Raw genomic sequence first — 10,521 nt, forward strand, 5'->3', positions numbered from 1 at the left:
GATCAAGTTGGTCGCTTTATACAAGCTTCTTATAGCTGGATCTAAAGTTTATCAGAGAATTGATACAATCATCAAAAGCCTATTGCTTTCTCCAATACCTGCTCAGGTTGGGTCACAAGCACTTTTCAGAGTTCAATTTGCTATCTTTTGAGTTTCCAGCATTCCAGTATTGCTTGCATTGATGATTCTTATAAATCTCCATCCTCTGCGCAATTCCAGGACGTAGTTGTGATGGAAAGCATGCAGTCGGCTTTAGAAAACATTATAAGCACTATTTTCGATGGATCAAATGACATTGCTGGGGGTCATTCTGAAGCTCAACTTGAACGATGCAGAATATTTGAAGGTTTATTTTGAAACATTTCTTTATGAGCTTTAGAATTTTTATATTTTGAGTTTCTTAACATGAATTGTTTCTTAACTTGAAGGTTTGTTTCATATGGAATTAAATTAAATCACTGAGTGTAATTTTTATTAGAAATTACAGCTGTAGAATCTCTTATATTTTGAATAGCATATGTTGGCGGGGTATGATTCTCTTCTCTCCTATTCCCATCCCTTTCCCTCCCCTCCTCTCGCATATTGCTTAACCGTAACTGTTCAAATAGGAGGGGAGGGAAGGGGAGAGAGATTAGGAGGGAAGAGAATCCTCCTATGTTGGCGACAGCACCTAACCTTTGCAAGAATTGACAGATCGGCATATCTGTCCTATCCACATCATTCATTTGTTTGTGGTCTTGCTTCCTAGAAGAATAATGTAGGTCATTGTGAATTACGGGGGTTACGTCACTTGACAAATTACTGGTAACAACAAAATGATATTTCAAATGCTCCCCAAATTGAAGGTGCGAATTGTAAATATTCTAAGGTTCTCTATGAGGGAAACTGCATGGCGTATATGGAAAGAGAAGGTTCTTTAATTCGTGGTCAACACTCTTCTAGGTGAAGCGTTTCTTGTCATGGCTTCTGCTGCTGGGTAATGCTTCTTGAGGATGTGATTCCATTTCGACCATCTTTTTGGTTACTTTGTGTGGAAATTATTCATGCATGTCTTGTATAATACATTTGGCACATGCAGTACAGCACGAGCACATTTTCCAGTTAATTATAAGGGTCAATTTGTCCTGAAGAATAAATTCTAGATGAAAACTCAATAAACCGTAGGGACCCGATCTTGAAACCTTGGGTCAGGACCGGTTGGCTCCGCTATATATAGCTGATACAATCGCAACATCATTTCAGAAAAGGAAGCTGTAGAATATATATCCACCACATCATCAGAAAGGAATGACAAAAACAGAGGGACGGCCGGAAGGAGGAAAACGGCGGGGCGGCATTTGTTGCTTATGTGAACTTTGTTGCGCAGCGCTATCATGCTGTGGCGCAGCGATGTCATGGTGGTGAGTTGGTAAAATTCAGAAATTGATGGGCTTGTTTGGTATCCGATTTGATATTTTTTTTTTATAATTTTTCAAAACATTTCTTAAGAGTTTCTTGAAAACAATTTTTTTTAAGACTCAAAAACTTGTTTGGTATGCGATTTAAAAATTTTAAATCTTACAATTAAACTGGACAAAGAGATCCAAAAAGAGGGGGTCAAGAAAGAAAGAGGATAAAGGAGGAAAGAAAGTAAGAGATGATTGAAGGAAAGAAAAAGAAGTGAGGATCGGAGAAGATAGAGAGGAAGAGGAGTGAGAGAAAGAACCAAGAGAATGAAGTGAGCGGATTGGAGGAGAGACAAAAGAGGTAAAAAAAAAAAAGAGAAAGGGGAGAGAGAAAGAAGAAGAGAGAGAGATTTGCAGTGAAATGAGATGAGGTAGAGAAAAGAAATGAGTGAGTTTAAGTTTAAAAACTTAGGGTCTGTTTGGTATCTTATTTGAAAATTTTCATCATTTCTTGAAATATTTCTTAAAAACATTTCTTGAAAATAATTTTCCTTAAGACTCAAAAACTTGATTGATTTACGATTTAAAAATGTTAAATTTTACAACTTAAACTAGACAAAAAATCTAAAAATAAGGGGTTGCATGAGAAATGAGGAAAGAAAGTAAGAGATAATTGAAGGAAAGAGAAAGAAGAGAGAGGAAGAGGAGTGAGAGAAAAAACTGAGAGAATGAAGAGAACGGATTGGAAGAAAGACGAAAAAGGTGAAAAAATGAGTGAAAGAAAGAACCTAGATAATGAAAATAGGAAAGACGAAAAAGGGCCAAAAAAAAATAAAAAAATAAAAAAATAAAATAAAAAAGAAAATGAGAGAAAAAGAATAAAAGAAAGATAGATTTGGAGTGAGAAGGGAGGAGGGAGAGAAAAGAAATGAGTAAGTTTAAGTTTAAAAACTCTAAAAACTCATTTTTTATGTTTTTAGAGAATAGACTATATTTTTAAGTTAGTCTTGAGTTCAGTTTTTTAAAATAGTCCTACTAAACAAGTTTTTAAGGTCTAAAACTTGAATATTGTTTTTTAGTTTAAAAAGTTTGATTCAAATAGATTACCAAACATGCCCTTACTTTTTGTGTTTTTAGATAATAAACTATATTTTTTAATTAGTCTTGAATTCAATTTTTGAAAACAATTATATCAAACAAGTTTTTAATGCCTAAAACTTGAAAATTGTTTTTGAGTTTAAAAATTTGGATTCAAGAAAAGTACCAAACATACTCTTATTTACGAGTAAAATTATGTCTGACGCAAAATTAGGATAAGAATAGTTTTATGTCCATGTGCTTATATTATTATTGTTTGAAAAGTTTTTTTCTAAATTATTATCATCTTGGTGTACTGCTGCAGGTCTAATGCTTTGACCTGTTGGGGCTTGTTTCAGAGTTGCTGTGGGTGCTGTGGGTGTGAACCTTGCTGTGGGTGCTGTGGTTGCGAACCTTAGGGACCTGATAATGCTGGCTATTGAACAATCGTGATGTTCCAGGCTTGTTGATCACAATGTCGTGTCTGTAATGTTTTCTGTTTGAGTGTAATATCATTTAATAAACCAGCGAGATATGTTAGCATGTTGCAAACGCAGTGTTGCCGCTGGCCTATCAGCGTTTGCCCTTTGATATCTACTCGAATTTGGTGTGTAATTTATTCAGTTTGCAAATCTCCATGTTTCTTACTTACACGTTTGGGCAAAGATAATTGCCATACGTACTGCTGGGCAAAGATCTTTATAATGAAACTAATGAAAATAACTTGAAAATTTTGAATGTTAATTAAAATTATATAATAACTTTATTTAATGATTACAACAAAACTCAACATTAAATCAGTCCAATCAAAATGGGCCAAACAATGAATTTTCAATTTTGCCCTTACTGCATGCCCTTCCCCATTTAATGTCTCTCTCCCTTTCCCGATCTTCCATCTTTTCGAGAGATCTTTCAGTGTGATCGGTACACGGGGTGGTACAACAAGTGTCACTGTACAAGAGATATGTGTGCTAAAAAGTTAATAACTTAAAAAATAAAATTTCCCACCATTTCTTTCAAAACACGTGATGTATCACCTGTGTTCCCGTCACAATGAAAATCTTTTCTCTGTTATTGCTTTTATTTCCGATTCAATTTCACTTATTTCATTCTTGCAACATTAAATCAGTCCAATCAAAATGGGCCAAACAATGAATTTTCAATTTTGCCCTTACGGCTTGCCCTTCCCCGTTTAATGTCTCTCTCCCTTTCTCGATCTTTCATCTTTTCGAGAGATTTTTTAGTGTGACCGATACACAAGGTGGTACAACACGTATCACTGTACAAGGGATATGTGTGCTAAAAAGTTAATAACTTAAAAAATAAAATTTCTACCACTTCTATCAAAACACGTAATGTACCACTTTTATCAAAAGTAAGAGATGATTGGAGGAAAGAAAAAAAGTGAGTATCGGAGAAGATAGAAAGGAAGAAGAGAGAGAAAGAACCAAGAGAATGAAGTGAGCAAATTGGAGAAGAGACGAAATAGGTAAAAAAAAAAAAAGAGAAGGGGGAGAGAGAAAGAAGAAAAGAGAGAGAGAGAGATTTGGAGTGAAATGAGAGAAGGAAGAGAAAATAAAGAAGTGAGTTTAAGTTTAAAAACTTAATTTTTTGTGTTTTTAGAGAATAGATTATACTTTTGAGTTAGTCTTGAATTCAGTTTTTTAAAACAGTCCTACCAAACAAGTTTTTAAGGCTTAAAATTTGAAAATTGTTTTTTTAGTTTAAAAAGTTAGATTCCAGAAGAGTACCAAACAAACTCTTATTTACAAGTAAAATTATGTCCGAATCAAAATTAGGATAAGAGTGGTTATATGTCTGTGTGCTTATATTATTATTGTTTAAAGTTTTTTCTAAGATATTATCATCTTGGTGTTACTGTCAAGGACATAGCTAATGTAGGCCTAGGGGGCGGATGCCCTTACTCATTTAAAAAAATTGTTTGGTTACGTTCCAATTCTCAATAACCAGCCATAATTAAACTACAATTAAAAAAATTGGTAGGCAACTAAACTAGTCTACCATTTTGGATCCCAAATGCCCTACCTGATGACAATTTAATTAACAATTAATTTAATTGTGTATCCCCGTTTTTCTAACCCTAGGTCGTTAATCCACACAAAACTCATCTCACCACGTACAACAAAGCAATTCTAGTCCTCAACTTCACCAGATTTTTCCTCTTTTTCTATTCAACCAAAACTCAATTGAATTTGGAGTGTTGTAGACAGTTGGAGTTAAAGTAATCAATTAAGAAAATTCAACACAAGAATTTTACTCCACAAGGTATTTTATACGACTTTACTTCATTAATTTGTTTTTGGCATTTCAATTTAGAATTTAGCTTTCTAATTTAGACATCAATTGATGAATGATAACATGATTATTTTTATATAAAGAGATATTTAATGGTATTGGTAATGATATTGTTATACAACGCTTTCAAAACATGAAAACGATTCAAGGAATAATGTTATGTTGTATGAAAAACTTTATGGATTAATATATTAGTGTTTTGTTCAATAAATTCTTGAGATTTTTAATTGTGACTTTGTTGTTTGAGGATGCTCTCGCTCATATAAATCTCTAACTTCGTCCCTGGTTACTATTGCAAGTCTAATGTTTTGACCTGCTGGGGCTTGTTTCAGAGCTGCTGTGGGTGTTGTGGGTGCAAACCTTACTGTGGGTGCGAACCTCAGGGACCTGATAATGTCGATTGATGAACAATCGTGATGCTCCAGGCTTGTTGATCACAATGTCGTGTCTGTAATGTTTTCTGTTTGAGTGTGACTAAATGTAATATAATTTAATAAACCAGCGAGATATGATAGCATATTGCAAACGCAGTGTTGCAATTGGCCTATCAGTGTTTGCCCTTTGATATCTACTCAAATTTGGTGTGTAATTTAATCAGTTTGCAAATCTCCATGTTTCTTACTTACACTTTTGGGCAGAGATAATTGTCATACGTACTGCTGGGCAGAGATAATTACAAGGAAATTAATGAAAATGACTTGAAAACTTTAAATGTTAATTAAAAATAATATAGTAACTTTATTTAATGGTTAGGATAAAGCTCAACATTAAATCAGTCCAATCAAAATGGCCCAAACAATGAATTTTCAATTTTGCCCTTACGGCATGCCCTTCCCTGTTTAATGTCTCTCTCCCTTTCTCGATCTTCCATCTTTTCGAGAGATTTTTCAATGTGATCGGTACACAGGATGATACAGCACATGTCACTATACAAATAATGGGATATGTGTGCTAAAAAGTGTATGATCGGTACACGAGATGGTACAACACGTGTCACTATACAAATAGTAGGATATGTATGCTAAAAAATTATTAACTTAAAAAATAAAATTTTCCACCACTTCTATCAAAACAAATGATGTAGCACTTGTAGGAGTTTGAGACCCTCTTATCCCATATTGGTCAACAGTACTTTTTCACTAGCCTTTATATAGGCTTATTCCTTCTTCTTAGTAATTAGAACTTGGACCATTTGGAAATGGATTGAAGGCTTGGACAAGTATTTGAAAGGGTGTGAAACAGCCTATATATTTGCAATCACAGTATCCAAGTGAGAATCATCTTTTCTTCCTCCTTGTCTTCCGTACAAAATTTCCAGAGAGCAAACACACAAAGCAATTCGCTAGAGTTTTATAATCCAGTGCGGGTTGTAGAGTTAGATAGTTGTATCATGGTCGAGCAGACGTTGTAGAACCATAAGCACACGAGTAGGACAGAAATACTGTTCGAAGGACATAGCGTTTGCACTAGCCTCTACCTTCAATTCATTCAAGTTAGTATCATTATAATTTTTTGTAATTATTGTGTTATTGCATTCTATATTGCAAGTATTTTTGAATAATAGAGTATAAGTATTTCAGTTCTGTATTTCTGTTATTTTATAGTTTCTAAATTGTTCTCCAACAGCACTTGTGTTCTTATCACAATGAAAATCTTTTCTCTGTTATTGCTTTTATTTCCAATTCAATTTCACTTCTTCCATTTTTGCAATCTCTCTCTCTCTCTCTCTCTATATCTCTCTCTCTCTCTCTCTCTCTCTCTCTCTCTCTCTCTCTCTCTCTATCTCTTTTTCATTTTCAATTCGAATTCCACCGGTTCACATTTTCAATTCGAATTCCACCGGTTCACAAATCAATTAAATCATCGAATTCGATAAGCAAGGGAAAACGGCTCAATATCGAGTCTCTGGAGCTCAGTTTCTCCTATCAAATAGTACACCCTCTTCTCGTTTCGGTTTCTTATTTGAAATATGTGCATATTTCTGATTTCGTTCCTGATTTCAATTCACGGTTTCTTTATTTTGTTATTGAATTTCTCCAATCGAGTTAAAGGGAACTTTAACGAAAAGCTCCCGGTACTGTTCACTTTAACGAAAAACCACATTTTTATACTAAAAAGTCAATCATGATACTATTTATTTTACCCTTTATTTTGTTTTTATCGTTATAACTCAAATTTTTCAAATTTTTTTCATTAGTTTTTGGCAGCCGAAAGCTGGAGCTGCCGGGCTTGGACGGCAAATGACACTTGACGGCATTTTTCTTCGACTTACGCTTTGGTGTACCACATGTAGGTTTTAATGGTGGGCTTACTATCATTGAGGAATTCTTCCATGAGAAGATAACTGGAGGACATAATGAGTATCTTTGTGGTATTCTCCTTCCTAATTGGGATATCGAAAGATTAAGATAGTTTTTCGTAGATAAGGAAGCCATGTTCCGAAGGTATCTTCAGAAATTTGTCACGAAACTGCATGCTTGATATCAAATACATTTTTGGTATATAATGCTTTGGTATTATTAGTTGTACTTCTTCTATGGATGGAAGGAAATTATCTTAAACTGTATAACTACTATCTTCCTTGACTAATAGGGACTTCTATTTCCTTACCAAGTTGTGGAATTATTTGATGTTAGATCTGTTGGTCAGCATATTTTTTGGCATTTCTTTGGACGATGTTAAACAAAATATAACTATTTATATGTAAATTTGATTTGTTTGCAGAGTTTCGTACTTTTGAATCTACTAATGCTAATTTTAGCTCATAAAAGTTGGAAAACTTTGTTCAGTTTAAAAAAATAGTGATAATAACATTATTCAATTTAAGAAATAGTCAGTGTTCAGTTTAAAAAAGCAAATATTAGTATTATCGTAACTGGTGTTACTGATGCTCCAAGAAGTGCTTCAGAGATTGTTTTCACTGAAGCAGAATTGAAAAAACAAATATTGGTTTTGTCACAACTTATGCTACTATTGCCCCAAGAAGTGCTTCAGATATGTTCTCACTAGAACTATAGTAAAATAATTCACACTATTTCTGAAATTGAACCAAAATAACCCATACTATTTTTGGAAATGAACGAAACTGTTTTTGGAATAACAATAAAATAACCCACACTATTTCTGAAACAAAACCAAAATAACCCATATTATTTCTAGAACTACAGCAAAATAACCCACATTATTAATGGAAAGGAACAAAATAAACAATGTTTTTGAAACTTTAGCAAAATAACAAACATTATTTTTAAAACTGAACTAAAATAACTTACACTATTTCTGAATTTACAGCAAGATGACCCATACTATTTTTGAAAATTGAACCAAAATAACACATTATTTCTGGAATGAAACAACATAAACATTATTTTTTAAATTACAATAAAATAACATACACTATTTCTGAAAATGAACTAAATAAACTCATACTATTTATGAAAATGAACAAAATAAAAAGTATGTTTGAAACTACAGCAAAATAACGAACATTATTTTTGAAACTAAACCAAAATAACTTATAATGTCACATTCCGGCCCCGGGCGGATCACTTCCCGAGCCCACTCCACCACCGTAGCACGATATTGTCCGCTTTGGGCTTACCATTCCCTCACGGTTTTGTTTTTGGGAACTCACGAGCAACTTCCCAGTGGGTCACCCATCATGGGATTGCTCTAGCCCCCTTCTCGCTTAACTTCGAAGTTCCTACGGAACCCGAAGCCAGTGAGCTCCCAAAAGGCCTCGTGCTAGGTAGGGATGAGAATATACATTTAAGGATCACTCCCCTGGGCGATGTGGGATGTCACATATAATATTTATGAAATTATAGCAAAATTACTCCCTATTTTTTGAAGTGAACAAAATAAACATTATTTCTGAAACTACAACAAAATAAACATTATTTACAAAACTAAAGTAAAATAACCCACACTATTTATGAAACTAAAGCAAAATAACTCACACTATTTCTAGAACTGAACCAAAATAACTCATACTATTTTTGAAACTACAGCAAAATTACACACTATTTCTAAAATTCAACCAAAATAACTCAATAATCCACATTAATTTTGAAAGTGAACAAAAAAAAATCCACACTATTTCTGAAAGTGAATAAAATAAACATTATTGATAGAAATACGACAAAAAAATGCACACTATTTAAGAAATAGTTATGGTACCCGTGTTCAGTTCTAGAAATAGTAATTGTTCAATTTACAAAATAATGCTAGTACCTTTGTCCAGTTCTAGAAATAGTTAGTATTCGATTCCAAAAATAATGTGAATGGGAAGCCAAGGAACCTTGGAACCATAGCAAAGAGATTTGCGGAGTCGACCATGACATATAAGGGAGAAGTGAAAGCTACTATCACATCTGTCATTGGAAGTTGTAGACCTTAAATGGTAAATTTATTTTTAGGTAAATTATATTTTCATACCTTAGGTTTATGGCCTATTTCAATTCCTTACAACTAGGCCTGGCAATTTCTGACACGACCCGATAACCCGACACGACACGAAATTAACAGGTGTTTGGGTCGACACGATAACGAATCGGGTCTTATCGGGTAACCCGATAAGCACCTGTTAAGATAACGGGTTGGGTCGGGTATACACGTGGGTAAACACGATACACGATAAGCAGAATATTATTTTTATAATTTTATAACCCTAAAAAAATACTGTAATAATTATATACATTAATTTTACAATTTTATACCCCTAAAAATTATAATAAATATATATATATATATATATATATTAAATTAACTATAAAATTTATAATAATTATAATAATTATATATACTATAATAATTATACTCCCAAAATATTAAGTCTATCTATACTAATTATATATATATATATATATATATTAAATTTTATAAAAACTATAATAATTATTAATTAATAATTTAATATGCATGATCATGCATTGCATATTTGCATGATTTTGCATCCATTGAAATTTGATGCGTCAGGACTCAGATGTGATTTGTTTCCATTCTCAAATTTCAATAATCAATTTCTTGCCATTGCCATTTGCCAACTTGCCGCCCTTTTTGAAAAAAAAAAATGGAGGGAAAATGAAAATGTTAAGAAAAGTTGAAAATAAAACAAAAAAGTGAGGGAATTAGGGAAAGATGTTGGAGGGAAAAGTGAAAATGATAAGAAAAATTGAAAATGAAACAAAAAAGAGAGGGAAAAATGAAAATTAATAGAAGTGGTGAGAAATTTTTTTTTTTTTTTTAAGTTATTAACTTTTTATCACACACATGACTGTCATGACATATCTCACTATTTTTATAATGACACACGTGACACGTGATGTATGTACTATTCCGTGTACCAGTCAATTATAATTTATACGTACAAAATAAATAGATTTAAATCTACTTAATAAATATATATATATACACACACACACACACGGAACTTGATTGATGGCATACGAATTCTCCAAAACTAATTTCAACAATCCCAACCGTCAAACTTGTTTGTATATGCTTTGAGATCACATCAACAAAAAATCATAAAAAATAAACATTCAGAGATCAAGTAACGGGACAAAGCTTTTCAACGGTTATAAACGAAAAATCACGATTTAACGGTTATTTTAACTCTGATTTTGATGATTTTTTATAACTACACTCCCTGACTCTATATGAATACAATGAATGAATTCGATCTTCAATTTAAAATATTTACACAAGTGGATACCACAAAATCTTTTGTTATACTTAATGA

The 10,521-nt window shown here is 32.8% G+C and overlaps 1 long non-coding RNA gene across 1 annotated transcript; it reads left to right on the forward strand.

The window, feature by feature from the left end:
- The first annotated feature begins 1,259 nt into the window (after positions 1-1,259).
- Positions 1,260-3,113, forward strand: LOC148692139 (uncharacterized). Its single transcript, XR_015954498.1, has 2 exons — positions 1,260-1,400; positions 2,788-3,113. It is a non-coding gene; the product is annotated as an uncharacterized LOC148692139 (long non-coding RNA).
- Positions 3,114-10,521: the final 7,408 nt, after the last annotated feature.

This window comes from Pyrus communis, chromosome 12 (genome assembly GCF_041283825.1).
Source record: "Pyrus communis isolate YQ-2024b chromosome 12, ASM4128382v1, whole genome shotgun sequence".
Lineage (NCBI taxonomy): Eukaryota > Viridiplantae > Streptophyta > Magnoliopsida > Rosales > Rosaceae > Pyrus > Pyrus communis.